Source organism: Oncorhynchus masou, unplaced genomic scaffold, assembly GCF_036934945.1.
Source record: "Oncorhynchus masou masou isolate Uvic2021 unplaced genomic scaffold, UVic_Omas_1.1 unplaced_scaffold_962, whole genome shotgun sequence".
In the NCBI taxonomy this organism is placed as follows: Eukaryota; Metazoa; Chordata; class Actinopteri; order Salmoniformes; family Salmonidae; genus Oncorhynchus; species Oncorhynchus masou.
In genome coordinates this window covers 27,842-45,000 of record NW_027016119.1, presented here as the reverse complement: position 1 = coordinate 45,000, position 17,159 = coordinate 27,842, and the positions used below count along the sequence as shown (strand labels likewise).

General features: G+C 45.8%; 1 pseudogene; it reads left to right on the top strand.

Annotated features, from left to right (window-relative positions):
* The window catches only part of LOC135538419 (bifunctional heparan sulfate N-deacetylase/N-sulfotransferase 4-like), an 85,836-nt pseudogene that overhangs the window by 43,405 nt on the left and 25,272 nt on the right, over positions 1-17,159 (top strand).

The following is a 17,159-nucleotide window of genomic DNA, read 5'->3' as shown; positions in this document are numbered from 1 at the left end:
AAAACTGAGGATGGATCAACAACATTGTAGTTACTCCACAATACTGACCTAAATGACAGAGTGAAAAGGAGGAAGTCTGTACAGAATAAAAATATTCCAAAACATGCATCCTGTTTGCAACAACTTCACTAATTAAAACAAAACATGTTGCAAAGCTTTTTGTCCTGAAGGTGTTATGTTTGGGACAAATCCAATAAAACACATTACTAAGTCTCCATATTTTCAAGGATAGTGGTGGCTGCATCATGTTATGGGGTATGCTTGTCATCGTTAAGGACTGGAGAGTTTTTCAGGATAAAAAAGAAACGGCATGAAGCCAAGCAAAATCCTCGAGTAAAACCTGGTTCAGTCTGCTTTCCACCAGACACTGGGGGATGAATTCACCTTTCAGCAGGACAATAGCCTAAAACACAAGGGCAGAGGGAATAAGTGTAGGGGTATGAATACTGTCTGAAGCCACTGGGTATTTCAGTGTCAGCTATATCAGTGTAGGCAGTTGGTTTGGTCAAATAGTTCTGTGTGTATCTCTTCACTTAACCTCTCATCTCCCCTCCCATCTCAAATCCAATGTATTTATATAGCCCTTCTTAGATCAGCTGATATCTCAAAGTGCTGTACAGAAATCCAGCCTAAAACCCCAAACAGCAAGCAATGCAGGTGTAGAAGCACAGTGGCTAGGAAAAATTCCCTAGAAAGGACTGAGAGGAACCAGGCTATGTGGGGTGGAGATTATAAACCTAGAGAGGAACCAGGCTATGAGGGGTGGCCAGTCCTCTTCTGGCTGTGCCTGGTGGAGATTATAAACCTAGAGAGGAACCAGGCTATGAGGGATGGCCAGCCATCTTCTGGCTGTGCCGGGTGATGTTCAAATGTTCAAATGTTCATAAATGTTCATAAACGACCAGCATGGTCAAATAATAATAATCACAGTAGTTGTCGAGGGTGCAGCAGGTCAGCACCTCAGGAGTAAATGTCAGTTGGCTTTTCATAGCCGATCATTCAGAGTATCTCTACCACTCCTGCTGTCTATAGAGAGTTGAAAACTGCAGAACAGTTGAAACTGGGGCAGCAGCACGGCCAGGTGGACTGGGGACAGCAAGGAGTCATCATGTCAGGTAGTCCTGGGGCATGGTCCTAGGGCTCAGGTCCTCCGAGAGAGAAAAAGAAAGAGAGAAAGAGAGAATTAGAGAAGGCACACTTAAATTCACACAGGACACCGGATAAGACAGAACAAGTACTCCAGATATAAACTGACCCTTGCCCCCTGACACATAAACTACTGCTGCATAAATACTGGAGGCTGAGACAGGAGGGGTCAGGAGACACTGTGGCCCCATCCGATGATACCCCCGGACAGGGCCAAACAGGTAGGATATAACCCCACCCACTTTGCCAAAGCACAGCCCCCACACCACTAGAGGGATATCTTCAACCACCAACTTACCATCCTGAGACAAGGTCGAGTATAGCCCACAAAGATCTCCGCAATGGCACAACCCAAGGGGGGGGTGCCAACCCAGACAGGAAGATCACGTTAGTGACTCTACCCACTCAAATGATGCGCCCCTCCTAGGGATGGTTTTGAAGAGCACCACTAAGCCAGTGACTCAGCCCCTGTAATAGGGTTAGAGGCAGAGAATCCCAGTGGAAAGAGGGGAACCGACCAGGCAGAGACAGCAAGGGTGGTTCGTTGCTCCAGAGCCTTTCCGTCCAGAGCCTTTCCGTTCCGAGCAAGCCCATGTAATGCTTTGTAGGTTATCAATAAAACCTTGAAATCAGCCCTTGCTTTGACAGGAAGCCAGTGTAGGGAGGCTAGCACTGGAGTAATATGATCAAATGTTTTGGTTCTAGTCAGGATTCTAGCAGCCGTATTTAGCACTAACTGAAGTTAGTCTATCTGTCCTCTCCTCTCCTTTCCTAATTTACAATTCTGTTTTTTTGTATGTGTGTGTGTGTGTGTGTGTGTGTGTGTGTGTGTGTGTGTGTGTGTGTGTGTGTGTGTGTGTGTGTGTGTGTGTGTGTGTGTGTGTGTGTGTGTGTGTGTGTAGGTGCTGCCGCGTCAGACGTGTGGGTTGTTCACACACACCATTTACTATAAGGACTATCCTGGAGGACCTAAAGAACTGGACAACAGCATCATGGGAGGAGAGCTGTTCCTGACTGTCCTACTGAACCCAGTGAGTTAATTAACCCCTTACTGTCCTACTGAACCCAGTGAGTTAACTCCTTACTGTCCTACTGAACCCAGTGAGTTAATTAACTCCTTACTGTCCTACTGAACCCAGTGAGTTAACTCCTTACTGTCCTACTGAACCCAGTGAGTTAACTCCTTACTGTCCTACTGAACCCAGTGAGTTAATTAACCCCTTACTGTCCTACTGAACCCAGTGAGTTAACTCCTGACTGTCCTACTGAACCCAGTGAGTTAATTAACTCCTTACTGTCCTACTGAACCCAGTGAGTTAATTAACTCCTTACTGTCCTACTGAACCCAGTGAGTTAATTAACTCCTTACTGTCCTACTGAACCCAGTGAGTTAACTCCTTACTGTCCCACTGAACCCAGTGAGTTAACTCCTTACTGTCCTACTGAACCCAGTGAGTTAACTCCTTACTGTCCTACTGAACCCAGTGAGTTAACTCCTTACTGTCCTACTGAACCCAGTGAGTTAACTCCTTACTGTCCTACTGAACCCAGTGAGTTAACTCCTTACTGTCCTACTGAACCCAGTGAGTTATCTCCTTACTGTCCTACTGAACCCAGTGAGTTAATTAACTCCTTACTGTCCTACTGAACCCAGTGAGTTAATTAACTCCTTACTGTCCTACTGAACCCAGTGAGTTAATTAACTCCTTCCTGTCCTACTGAACCCAGTGAGTTAATTAACCCCTTACTGTCCTACTGAACCCAGTGAGTTAACTCCTTACTGTCCTACTGAACACAGTGAGTTAATTAACTCCTTACTGTCCTACTGAACCCAGTGAGTTAATTAACTCCTTACTGTCCTACTGAACCCAGTGAGTTAATTAACCCCTTACTGTCCTACTGAACCCAGTGAGTTAACTCCTTACTGTCCTACTGAACACAGTGAGTTAATTAACTCCTTACTGTCCTACTGAACCCAGTGAGTTAATTAACTCCTTACTGTCCTACTGAACCCAGTGAGTTAATTAACCCCTTACTGTCCTACTGAACCCAGTGAGTTAACTCCTTACTGTCCTACTGAACCCAGTGAGTTAATTAACTCCTTACTGTCCTACTGAACCCAGTGAGTTAATTAACTCCTTACTGTCCTACTGAACCCAGTGAGTTATATCCTTACTGTCCTACTGAACCCAGTGAGTTAATTAACTCCTTACTGTCCTACTGAACCCAGTGAGTTAACTCCTTACTGTCCTACTGAACCCAGTGAGTTAATTAACTCCTTACTGTCCTACTGAACCCAGTGAGTTAATTAACTCCTTACTGTCCTGCTGAACCCAGTGAGTTAATTAACTCCTTACTGTCCTACTGAACCCAGTGAGTTAACTCCTTACTGTCCTACTGAACCCAGTGAGTTAACTCCTTACTGTCCCACTGAACCCAGTGAGTTAACTCCTTACTGTCCTACTGAACCCAGTGAGTTAACTCCTTACTGTCCTACTGAACCCAGTGAGTTAACTCCTTACTGTCCTACTGAACCCAGTGAGTTAACTCCTTACTGTCCTACTGAACCCAGTGAGTTAACTCCTTACTGTCCTACTGAACCCAGTGAGTTATCTCCTTACTGTCCTACTGAACCCAGTGAGTTAATTAACTCCTTACTGTCCTACTGAACCCAGTGAGTTAATTAACTCCTTACTGTCCTACTGAACCCAGTGAGTTATCTCCTTACTGTCCTACTGAACCCAGTGAGTTAATTAACCCCTTACTGTCCTACTGAACCCAGTGAGTTAACTCCTTACTGTCCTACTGAACACAGTGAGTTAATTAACTCCTTACTGTCCTACTGAACCCAGTGAGTTAATTAACTCCTTACTGTCCTACTGAACCCAGTGAGTTAATTAACCCCTTACTGTCCTACTGAACCCAGTGAGTTAACTCCTTACTGTCCTACTGAACCCAGTGAGTTAATTAACTCCTTACTGTCCTACTGAACCCAGTGAGTTAATTAACTCCTTACTGTCCTACTGAACCCAGTGAGTTATATCCTTACTGTCCTACTGAACCCAGTGAGTTAATTAACTCCTTACTGTCCTACTGAACCCAGTGAGTTAACTCCTTACTGTCCTACTGAACCCAGTGAGTTAATTAACTCCTTACTGTCCTACTGAACCCAGTGAGTTAACTCCTTACTGTCCTACTGAACCCAGTGAGTTAATTAACTCCTTACTGTCCTGCTGAACCCAGTGAGTTAATTAACTCCTTACTCTCCTGCTGAACCCAGTGAGTTAATTAACTCCTTACTGTCCTACTGAACCCAGTGAGTTAACTCACACACACAGAAACAGAGAGAGAGATTTGGTATTGATCAAAACAGGAACATTTGGCTTCAAATTCAAAAGGAAAGGATCTCAACAGAGAAAAATGTCCTCCTGTGTGCTACCTATATCCCCCCACTAGAATCCTCATACTTTAATGAAGACAGATTCTCCATCCTGGAGGGGAAAATCAATCATTTCCAGGCCCAGGGACATGTACTAGTCTGTGGCGACCTAAATGCTAGAACTGGAACCTGACACCCTCAGCACACAGGGGGACAAACACCTACCTGCAGGTGACAGCATTCCCTCCCCCATATGCCCCCCTACGCACAACTACAACAACATAACCAACAAAAACGGGTCACAACTCCTGCAGCTCTGTTACATCCTGGGTATGTACATAGTCAATGGTAGGCTTCGAGGGGACTCCTATGGTAGGTACACCTATAGCTCATCTCTAGGCAGTAGTACTGAAGACTACCTTATCACTGACCTCAACCCAGAGTCTCTCAGAGCGTTCACAGTCAGTCCACTGACCTCAACCCAGAGTCTCTCAGAGCGTTCACAGTCAGCCCACTGACCTCAACCCAGAGTCTCTCAGAGCGTTCACAGTCAGACCACTGACCTCAACCCAGAGTCTCTCAGAGCGTTCACAGTCAGTCCACTGACCTCAACCCAGCGTCTCTCAGAGCGTTCACAGTCAGTCCACTGACCTCAACCCAGAGTCTCTCAGAGCGTTCACAGTCAGCCCACTGACCTCAACCCAGAGTCTCTCAGAGCGTTCACAGTCAGACCACTGACCTCAACCCAGAGTCTCTCAGAGCGTTCACAGTCAGACCACTGACCTCAACCCAGAGTCTCTCAGAGCGTTCACAGTCAGCCCACTGACCTCAACCCAGAGTCTCTCAGAGCGTTCACAGTCAGCCCACTGACCTCAACCCAGAGTCTCTCAGAGCGTTCACAGTCAGACCACTGACCTCAACCCAGAGTCTCTCAGAGCGTTCACAGTCAGCCCACTGACCTCAACCCAGAGTCTCTCAGAGCGTTCACAGTCAGCCCACTGACCTCAACCCAGAGTCTCTCAGAGCGTTCACAGTCAGTCCACTGACCTCAACCCAGAGTCTCTCAGAGCGTTCACAGTCAGCCCACTGACCTCAACCCAGAGTCTCTCAGAGCGTTCACAGTCAGCCCACTGACACCCCTATCAGACCACAGCAAAATCACAGTCTACTTGAACAGAGCAATACTCAATCATGAGGCATCAAAGCCAAAGGAACTGAATAACATTAGGAAATGCTATAGATGGAAGGAATGTAGTGTGGAAACCTACCAAAAACCAATTAGGCAACAACACATTCAATCCCATTTAGACAACTTCCTGGACAAAATGTGAGAACTCATGAGAGCCAGTTTCATCAAATAAATATTTTTTTGCGAAGAAGAAACTTTAAAGGTTCTTGAAATGTTCTGTATTGACTGACTTTCTTGTCTTAAAGTGATGATGGACTGTTGTTTCACGTTGCTTATTTGAGCTGTTCTTGCCATAATATGTGACGGACCGACTCAAATCGGTCTCATGTAGCAAAATACTAAATTGTTTTTTTTTACACTGCATAAAAGTGGAGAATCAGAGCTACAAAATGGTATATCATACTCTGCCTTTTTGAGGAACAGTGGGAAAGTTATTCTGCTTAGAAAGTTGATAAACTTGTAAACGCATTTTTTGAGAAAATGGCCTTTGAATGTTTTGGTAAGAGAGAGCTCATTGTCTAAACCCATTCAGCATCGTTCACACCCTCTAAAGCTTTAGCCCCACCCATTCGGCATCGTTCACACCCTCTAATGCTTTAGCCCCACCCATTCAGCATTGTTCACACCCTCTAAAGCTTTAGCCCCACCCATCTCTTTAAGGAATCAAATGAGAGGTTAACCCACTGTTAACACATGAGAAGTTAACCCACTGTTCCGAGACCAGTTAACCCACTGTACCTAGACCAGTTATCCCACTGTTCCTAGACCAGTTAACCCACTGTTCCTAGACCAGTTAACCCACTGTTCCTAGACCAGTTAACCCACTGTTCCTAGGCCAGTTAACCCACTGTTCCTAGACCAGTTAACCCACTGTTCCTCTGTTCCAAGACCAGTTAACCCACTGTTCCTAGACCAGTTAACCCACTGTTCATAGGCCAGTTAACACACTGTTCCTAGACCAGTTAACCCACTGTTCCACTGTTCCTAGACCAGTTAACCCACTGTTCCTAGACCAGTTAACCCACTGTTCCACTGTTCCTAGACCAGTTAACCCACTGTTCTTAGACAAGTTAAACCACTGTTCCACTGTTCCTAGGCCAGTTAACCCGGTGTTCCTAGGCCAGTTAACCCACTGTTCCACTGTTCCTAGACCAGTTAACCCACTGTTCCTAGACCAGTTAACCCACTGTTCCCAGGCCAGTTAACCCACTCTTCCACTGTTCCTAGGCCAGTTAACCCACTGTTCCACTGTTCCTAGACCAGTTAACCCACAGTTCCTAGACCAGTTAACCCACTGTTCCACTGTTCCTAGGCCAGTTAACCCGCTGTTCCTAGACCAGTTAACCCACTGTTCCACTGTTCCTAGGCCAGTTAACCCGGTGTTCCACTGTTCCTAGACCAGTTAACCCACTGTTCCTAGACCAGTTAACCCACTGTTCCACTGTTCCTAGACCAGTTACCCCACTGTTCCACTGTTCCTAGACCAGTTAACCCACTGTTCCTAGACCAGTTAACCCACTGTTCCACTGTTCCTAGGCCAGTTAACCCGGTGTTCCTAGGCCAGTTAACCCGGTGTTCCTAGGCCAGTTAACACACTGTTCCTAGACCAGTTAACCCACTGTTCCACTGTTCCTAGGCCAGTGAACCCACAGTTCCTAGGACAGTTAACCCACTGTTCCTAGACCAGTTAACCCACTGTTCCACTGTTCCTAGACCAGTTAACCCACTGTTCCTAGACCAGTTAACCCACTGTTCCTAGACCAGTTAACCCACCGTTCCTAGACCAGTTAACCCACTGTTCCTCGACCAGTTAACCCACTGTTCCTAGACCAGTTAACCCACTGTTCCTAGACCAGTTAACCCACTGTTCCACTGTTCCTAAGCCAGTTAACCCGGTGTTCGTAGGCCAGTTAACCCGGTGTTCCTAGGCCAGTTAACCCACTGTTCCTAGGCCAGTTAACCCTGTGTTCCTAGACTAGTTAACCCACTGTTCCTAGACCAGTTAACCCGGTGTTCCACTGATCCTAGACCAGTTAACCCACTGTTCCTAGACCAGTTAACCCGGTGTTCCACTGTTCCTAGGCCAGTTAACCCACTGTTCCTAGGCCAGTTAACCCACTGTTCCTAGACCAGTTAACCCACTGTTCCTAGACCAGTTAACCCGGTGTTCCACTGTTCCTAGGCCAGTTAACCCGGTGTTCCTAGGCCAGTTAACCCGGTGTCCCTAGACCAGTTAACCCACTGTTCCTAGGCCAGTTAACCCTGTGTTCCTAGACTAGTTAACCCACTGTTCCTAGACCAGTTAACCCGGTGTTCCACTGATCCTAGACCAGTTAACCCACTGTTCCTAGACCAGTTAACCCGGTGTTCCACTGTTCCTAGGCCAGTTAACCCACTGTTCCTAGGCCAGTTAACCCACTGTTCCTAGACCAGTTAACCCACTGTTCCTAGACCAGTTAACCCGGTGTTCCACTGTTCCTAGGCCAGTTAACCCGGTGTTCCTAGGCCAGTTAACCCACTGTTCCACTGTTCCTAGGCCAGTTAACCCGGTGTTCCTAGGCATTGCCTTGTTAAATAAAGGTTACATTAAAATAAAGGTTAGTCCTTTCTTCACTTCCCTTCATGCATCTACAAGGCAATGACTCCCTCGAACCCTACACCGATCCAATGGTTTTAGATGGGGAGTAGAGAAATGACTCCCTCGAACCCTACACCGATCCAATGGTTTTAGATGGGGAGTAGAGAAATGACTCCCTCGAACCCTACACCGATCCAATGGTTTTAGATGGGGAGTAGAGAAATGACTCCCTCGAACCATCCCTACACCGATCCAATGGTTTTAGATGGGGAGTAGAGAAATGACTCCCTCGAACCATCCCTACACCGATCCAATGGTTTTAGATGGGGAGTAGAGAAATGACTCCCTCGAACCATCCCTACACCGATCCAATGGTTTTAGATGGGGAGTAGAGAAATGACTCCCTCGAACCATCCCTACACCGATCCAATGGTTTTAGATGGGGAGTAGAGAAATGACTCCCTCGAACCATCCCTACACCGATCCAATGGTTTTAGATGGGGAGTAGAGAAATGACTCCTCGAACCATCCCTACACCGATCCAATGGTTTTAGATGGGGAGTAGAGAAATGACTCCCTCGAACCATCCCTACACCGATCCAATGGTTTTAGATGGGGAGTAGAGAAATGACTCCCTCGAACCCTACACCGATCCAATGGTTTTAGATGGGGAGTAGAGAAATGACTCCCTCGAACCATCCCTACACCGATCCAATGGTTTTAGATGGGGAGTAGAGAAATGACTCCCTCGAACCATCCCTACACCGATCCAATGGTTTTAGATGGGGAGTAGAGAAATGACTCCTCGAACCATCCCTACACCGATCCAATGGTTTTAGATGGGGAGTAGAGAAATGACTCCCATCGAACCATCCCTACACCGATCCAATAGTTTTAGATGGGGAGTAGAGAAATGACTCCCTCGAACCATCCCTACACCGATCCAATGGTTTTAGATGGGGAGTAGAGAAATGACTCCCTCGAACCATCCCTACACCAATCCAATGGTTTTAGATGGGGAGTAGAGAAATGACTCCCTCGAACCATCGCTACACCGATCCAATGGTTTTAGATGGGGAGTAGAGAAATGACTCCCTCGAACCACCCCTACACCGATCCAATGGTTTTAGATGGGGAGTAGAGAAATGACTCCCTCGAACCATCCCTACACCGATCCAATGGTTTTAGATGGGGAGTAGAGACATGACTCCATCCCTCGAACCATCCCTACACCGATCCAATGGTTTTAGATGGGGAGTAGAGAAATGACTCCCTCGAACCATCCCTACACCGATCCAATGGTTTTAGATGGGGAGTAGAGAAATGACTCCTCGAACCATCCCTACACCGATCCAATGGTTTTAGATGGAGAGTAGAGAAATGACTCCCTCGAACCCCCTACACCGATCCAATGGTTTTAGATGGGGAGTAGAGAAATGACTCCCTCGAACCATCCCTACACCGATCCAATGGTTTTAGATGGGGAGTAGAGAAATGACTCCCTCGAACCATCCCTACACCGATCCAATGGTTTTAGATGGGGAGTAGAGAAATGACTCCTCGAACCATCCCTACACCGATCCAATGGTTTTAGATGGGGAGTAGAGAAATGACTCCCTCGAACCACCCCTACACCGATCCAATGGTTTTAGATGGAGAGTAGAGAAATGACTCCCTCGAACCATCCCTACACCGATCCAATGGTTTTAGATGGGGAGTAGAGAAATGACTCCCTCGAACCATCCCTACACCGATCCAATGGTTTTAGATGGGGAGTAGAGAAATGACTCCCTCGAACCATCCCTACACCGATCCAATGGTTTTAGATGGGGAGTAGAGAAATGACTCCCTCGAACCATCCCTACACCGATCCAATGGTTTTAGATGGGGAGTAGAGAAATGACTCCCTCGAACCATCCCTACACCGATCCAATGGTTTTAGATGGGGAGTAGAGAAATGACTCCCTCGAACCATCCCTACACCGATCCAATGGTTTTAGATGGGGAGTAGAGAAATGACTCACTCGAACCATCCCTACACCGATCCAATGGTTTTAGATGGGGAGTAGAGAAATGACTCCCTCGAACCATCCCTACACCGATCCAATGGTTTTAGATGGGGAGTAGAGAAATGACTCCCTCGAACCATCCCTACACCGATCCAATGGTTTTAGATGGGGAGTAGAGAAATGACTCCCTCGAACCATCCCTACACCGATCCAATGGTTTTAGATGGGGAGTAGAGAAATGACTCCTCGAACCATCCCTACACCGATCCAATGGTTTTAGATGGAGAGTAGAGAAATGACTCCCTCGAACCATCCCTACACCGATCCAATGGTTTTAGATGGGGAGTAGAGAAATGACTCCTCGAACCATCCCTACACCAATCCAATGGTTTTAGATGGGGAGTAGAGAAATGACTCCCTCGAACCATCGCTACACCGATCCAATGGTTTTAGATGGGGAGTAGAGAAATGACTCCCTCGAACCACCCCTACACCGATCCAATGGTTTTAGATGGGGAGTAGAGAAATGACTCCCTCGAACCATCCCTACACCGATCCAATGGTTTTAGATGGAGAGTAGAGAAATGACTCCCTCGAACCATCCCTACACCGATCCAATGGTTTTAGATGGGGAGTAGAGAAATGACTCCCTCGAACCATCCCTACACCGATCCAATGGTTTTAGATGGGGAGTAGAGAAATGACTCCCTCGAACCATCCCTACACCGATCCAATGGTTTTAGATGGGGAGTAGAGAAATGACTCCCTCGAACCCTACACCGATCCAATGGTTTTAGATGGGGAGTAGAGAAATGACTCCCTCGAACCATCCCTACACCAATCCAATGGTTTTAGATGGGGAGTAGAGAAATGACTCCCTCGAACCATCCCTACACCGATCCAATGGTTTTAGATGAGTGGGGAGTAGAGAAATGACTCCCTCGAACCATCCCTACACCGATCCAATGGTTTTAGATGAGTGGGGAGTAGAGAAATGACTCCCTCGAACCATCCCTACACCGATCCAATGGTTTTAGATGGGGAGTAGAGAAATGACTCCTCGAACCATCCCTACACCGATCCAATGGTTTTAGATGGGGAGTAGAGAAATGACTCCCTCGAACCCCCTACACCGATCCAATGGTTTTAGATGGGGAGTAGAGAAATGACTCCCTCGAACCATCCCTACACCAATCCAATGGTTTTAGATGGGGAGTAGAGAAATGACTCCCTCGAACCATCCCTACACCGATCCAATGGTTTTAGATGAGTGGGGAGTAGAGAAATGACTCCCTCGAACCATCCCTACACCGATCCAATGGTTTTAGATGAGTGGGGAGTAGAGAAATGACTCCCTCGAACCATCCCTACACCGATCCAATGGTTTTAGATGGGGAGTAGAGAAATGACTCCCTCGAACCATCCCTACACCGATCCAATGGTTTTAGATGGGGAGTAGAGAAATGACTCCCTCGAACCATCCCTACACCGATCCAATGGTTTTAGATGGGGAGTAGAGAAATGACTCCCTCGAACCATCCCTACACCGATCCAATGGTTTTAGATGAGTGGGGAGTAGAGTAGACTTCAGGCGGAAGGGAACATCACAGGGTGAACTAGGACTTCTATATTCAGGTGATGAGGAAATAGTTGTTGAATTCAACAGTGGAGTCAACTTCCTTCTTCCTGTGTGTCCTTCCCCCCTTCCAGATCAGTGTGTTTATGACCCACCTGTCAAACTACGGCAATGACCGTCTGGGTCTGTACACATTCCTGCACCTGGCTGACTTCCTCTCTACCTGGACACACCTCCAGCTAGACACTCTACCTCCTCTGCAGCTGGCCCAGAGATACTTCACCCAGTTCCCGCAGCAGAGACAGCCTCTCTGGCAGGTAACCTCTAACCCCTGACCCCTGACCTCCTCTGCAGCTGGCCCAGAGATACTTCACCCTGTTCCCGCAGCAGAGACAGCCCCTCTGGCAGGTAACCTCTAACCCCTGACCCCTGACCTCCTCTGCAGCTGGCCCAGAGATACTTCACCCTGTTCCCGCAGCAGAGACAGCCTCTCTGGCAGGTAACCTCTAACCCCTGACCCATGACCTGTGTGTGTGTGTGTGTGTGTTAACAGTGTGTCTCTGTCTCTCTGTAGAACCCGTGTGATGACAAGAGGCACAGAGACATCTGGTCCAAGGAGAAGACCTGTGATAGGCTGCCCAAGGCTCTCGTCATCGGACCACAGAAGACAGGTACACAGACACACACTAGTGATGCACAGGTTGACTCCTAGTTATATCCACGGCTTGAATAGAGAGAACATTAGGGTCTGGTTTCAGATTCACAGTGTATTGTCTATATTAGCAGGTTAGGGTCTCAGATGCACAGTGTATTGTCTATATTAGCAGGTTAGGGTCTCAGATTCACAGTGTATTGTCTATATTAGCAGGTTAGGGTCTCAGATGCACAGTGTATTGTCTATATTAGCAGGTTAGGGTCTCAGATTCACAGTGTATTGTCTATATTAGCAGGTCAGGGTCTCAGATTCACAGTGGATTTTCTATATTAGCAGGTTAGGGTCAGGGTCTCAGATTCACAGTGTATTGTCTATATTAGCAGGTTAGGGTCTCAGATACACAGTGTATTGTCTATATTAGCAGGTCAGGGTCTCAGATGCACAGTGTATTGTCTATATTAGCAGGTTAGGGTCAGGGTCTCAGATTCACAGTGTATTGTCTATATTAGCAGGTTAGGGTCAGGGTCTCAGATGCACAGTGTATTGTCTATATTAGCAGGTTAGGGTCTCAGATTCACAGTGTATTGTCTATATTAGCAGGTCAGGGTCTCAGATTCTCATTTTATCACAGTCGGCAGTTTGAGTTATATTAGCAATTGCGAGCGGGTGAACAAACAGCTGACCCCCGCATCACTTAAAACACACACATACACATTAATACACACACACACACGCACGCACGCACGCACGCACGCACTGCACTTTGGCTGCTAGGTACCAGAGTCACATCTACTCCCTGAATGGCCAGGGGGTCGTTGTTAGGGCCCCATAGCGACAGCAGGCGTTTGACAAGGAAAATATATTTAACATCTCTGAGTTAGTATCTCTCTCTCTCTCTCTCTCTCTCTCTCTCTGTCTCTGTCTCTCTCTCTCTGTCTCTGTCTCTGTCTCTCTCTGTCTCTATATCTCTCTCTCTCTGTCTCTATATCTCTCTCTCTCTGTCTTTCTCTCTCTCTCTGTCTCTCTCTCTGTCTCTCTCTCTCTCTCTGTCTCTATCTGTCTCTATATCTCTCTCTCTCTGTCTCTATATCTCTCTCTCTCTGTCTTTCTCTCTCTCTGTCGCTCTCTCTCTCTGTGTCTCTGTCTCTCTGTCTCTCTCTCTCTCTCTCTCTGTCTCTCTCTCTGTCTCTCTCTGTCTCTGTCTCCTCCTCTCTCTGTCTCTCACTCTCTCTCTCTGTCTCTGTCTCTCTGTCTCTGTCTCTCTCTCTCTCTCTGTCTCTGTCTCTGTCTGTGTCTCTGTCTCTCTGTCTCTCTCTCTCTCTCTGTCTCTGGCTGTCTCTCTCTCTGTCTCTCTCTCTCCGTCTCTCCTTCTCTCTCTCTCTCTCTTTGTCTCTCTCTCTCTGTCTCTCTGTCTCTCTCTCTCTTGACCTCTCCTTCACTGTCTCTCTCATTGTTCACCTGGTGAGAGATTACAGAGACAAGAGAAGAGCAGAGAAGAGAAGAGAGAGAGAGTGAATTGAGAGACAGGGAGAGGGGGGGAGAGAGAGAGGGAGTAATAGTAGAGAGAGAAAGTAGTAGAGAGAGAGAGTAGTAGAGAGAGAGAGTAGTAGAGAGAGAGTAGTAGAGAGAGAGAGAGAAATAGGAGAGAAAGAGTAGTAGGGAGAGAGAGGAGTAGAGAGAGAGTAGTAGAGAGAGAGTAGTAGAGTGAGAGAGAGTAGTAGAGAGAGAGTAGTAGAGAGAGAGAGTAGTAGAGAGAGAGAGTAGTAGAAAGAGAGTAGTAGAGAGAGAGAGAGAGTAGTAGAGAGGGTAAAGCTCAGTGCATCAACCTTGAACGAGAGTAGTAGAGAGAGAGAGTAGTAGAGAGGGTAAAGCTCAGTGCATCAACCTTGAGAGAGAGAGTAATAGAGAGATAGTAATAGAGAGAGAGAGTAGTAGAGAGAGAGAGTAGTAGAGAGAGAGAGTAGTAGAGAGAGTAGTAGAGAGAGAGAAGTAGAGAGAGAGAGTAGTAGAGAGAGAGTAGTAGAGAAAGAGAGTAGTAGAGAGAGAGAGACTAGTAGAGAGAGTGTAGTAGAGAGAGAGAGTAGCAGAGATAGAGTAGTAGAGAGAGAGAGTAGTAGAGAGAGAGTAGTAGAGAGAGAGTAGTAGAGAGAGAGTAGTAGAGAGAGTAGTAGAGAGAGAGTAGTAGAGAGAGAGAGTAGTAAAGAGTAGTAGTAGAGAGAGAGAGAGTAGTAGAGAGAGTAGAGAGAGAGAGTAGTAAGAGAGAGAGAGAGTAGTAGAGAGAGAGTAGTAGTAGTAGAGAGAGTAGTAGAGAGAGTAGTAGTAGAGAGAGAGTAGTAGAGAGAGAGTAGTAGAGAGAGAGAGTAGTAGAGAGAGTAGTAGAGAGAGTAGTAGAGAGCACACACACACACACACACACACACACACACACACACACACACACCACCAGGGAACAGACTGGTAATCTATCTTATAGTAGTAGAGAGAGAGTAGAGAGACAGATGTAGTAGAGAGAGAGAGTAGTAGAGAGATAGTAGTAGAGAGATAGTAGTAGAGAGGAGAGTAGTAGAGAACAGTAGTAGAGAGAATAGACTAGTAGATCTATGAGAGTAGTAGAGAGAGAGTAGTAGAGAGGATAGTAGTAGAGAGAGAGAGTAGTAGAGAGAGAAGTAGAGAGAGAGAGTAGTAGAGAGATAGTAGTAGGGAGAGAGAGATCTAGTTAGAGAGAGAGAGTAGAACTACCAGAGGGAGTAGAGAGAATCTAGTATTAGAGAGAGAGAGTAGTAGAGAGGAGAATAGAGAGAGATAGTAGTAGAGAGAACTAGTAGAGATAGACTGGTAATCTAGTTATTATATAGTAGAGAGAACTAGCAGAGAGAGAGTAGTAGAGAGAGAGTAGTAGAGAGAGAGAGTAGTAGAGAGAGAGAGTAGTAGAGAGAGAGTAGTAGAGAGAGTAGTAGTAGAGAGAGAGAGTAGTAGAGAGAGAGAGTAGTAGAGAGAGAGAGTAGTAGAGAGAGAGAGTAGTAGAGAGAGAGAGTAGTAGAGAGAGAGTAGTAGAGAGAGAGTAGTAGAGAGAATAGAGGTAATCTAGTATTATATATCTAGAGAGAGTAGTAGAGAGAGAAGTAGAGAGAGAGAGTAGTAGAGAGAGTAGTATGAGAGAGAGTAGTAGAGAGATAGTAGTAGAGAGAAGTAGAGAGGGAATAGACTGGAATCTAGTAGAGAGAGAGAGTAGTACTGAACCCTGCAACCACAAACACACACACACACACACACACACACACACACACACACACACACACACACACACACACACACACACACACACACACACACACACTCCTCTGACCTATAGTAACCCTCAGTGTTCCCTGATGAACAGATGTCTCTCCTCTTTTCCAGGAACGACAGAGCTCTGCCTCTTCCTCCTGATGCATCCTTCCATCTCCAGCAGCTTCCCCAGCAACGAGACATATGGAGAGGTCCAGTTCTTCAACACCAACAACTACCACCAGGGAATAGACTGGTAATCTATGTTATCTATGATACAACTACCACCAGGGAATAGACTGGTAATCTATGTTATTATATATCTATGATACAACTACCACCAGGGAATAGACTGGTAATCTATGTTACTATATATCTATGATACAACTACCACCAGGGAATAGACTGGTAATCTATGTTATTATATATCTATGATACAACTACCACCAGGGAATAGACTGGTAATCTATGTTATTATATATCTATGATACAACTACCACCAGGGAATAGACTGGTAATCTATGTTATTATATATCTATGATACAACTACCACCAGGGAATAGACTGGTAATCTATGTTACTATAATCTATGTTATCTATGATACAACTACCACCAGGGAATAGACTGGTAATCTATGTTATCTATGATACAACTACCACCAGGGAATAGACTGGTAATCTATGTTATCTATTATACAACTACCACCAGGGAATAGACTGGTAATCTATGTTATTATATATCTATGATACAACTACCACCAGGGAATAGACTGGTAATCTATGTTATTATATATCTATGATACAACTACCACCAGGGAATAGACTGGTGATCTATGTTATTATATATCTATGATACAACTACCACCAGGGAATAGACTGGTAATCTATGTTATTACATATCTATGATACAACTACCACCAGGGAATAGACTGATAATCTATGTTATTATATATCTATGATACAACTACCACCAGGGAATAGACTGGTAATCTATGTTATTATATATCTATGATACAACTACCACCAGGGAATAGACTGGTAATCTATGTTATTATATATCTATGATACAATTACCACCAGGGAATAGACTGGTAATCTATGTTATTACATATCTATGATACAACTACCACCAGGGAATAGACTGGTAATCTATGTTATTATATATCTATGATACAACTAACTACCACCAGGGAATAGACTGGTAATCTATGTTATTACATATCTATGATACAACTACCACCAGGGAATAGACTGGTAATCTATGTTATTATATATCTATGATACAACTACCACCAGGGAATAGACTGGTGATCTATGTTATTATATATCTATGATACAACTACCACCAGGGAATAGACTG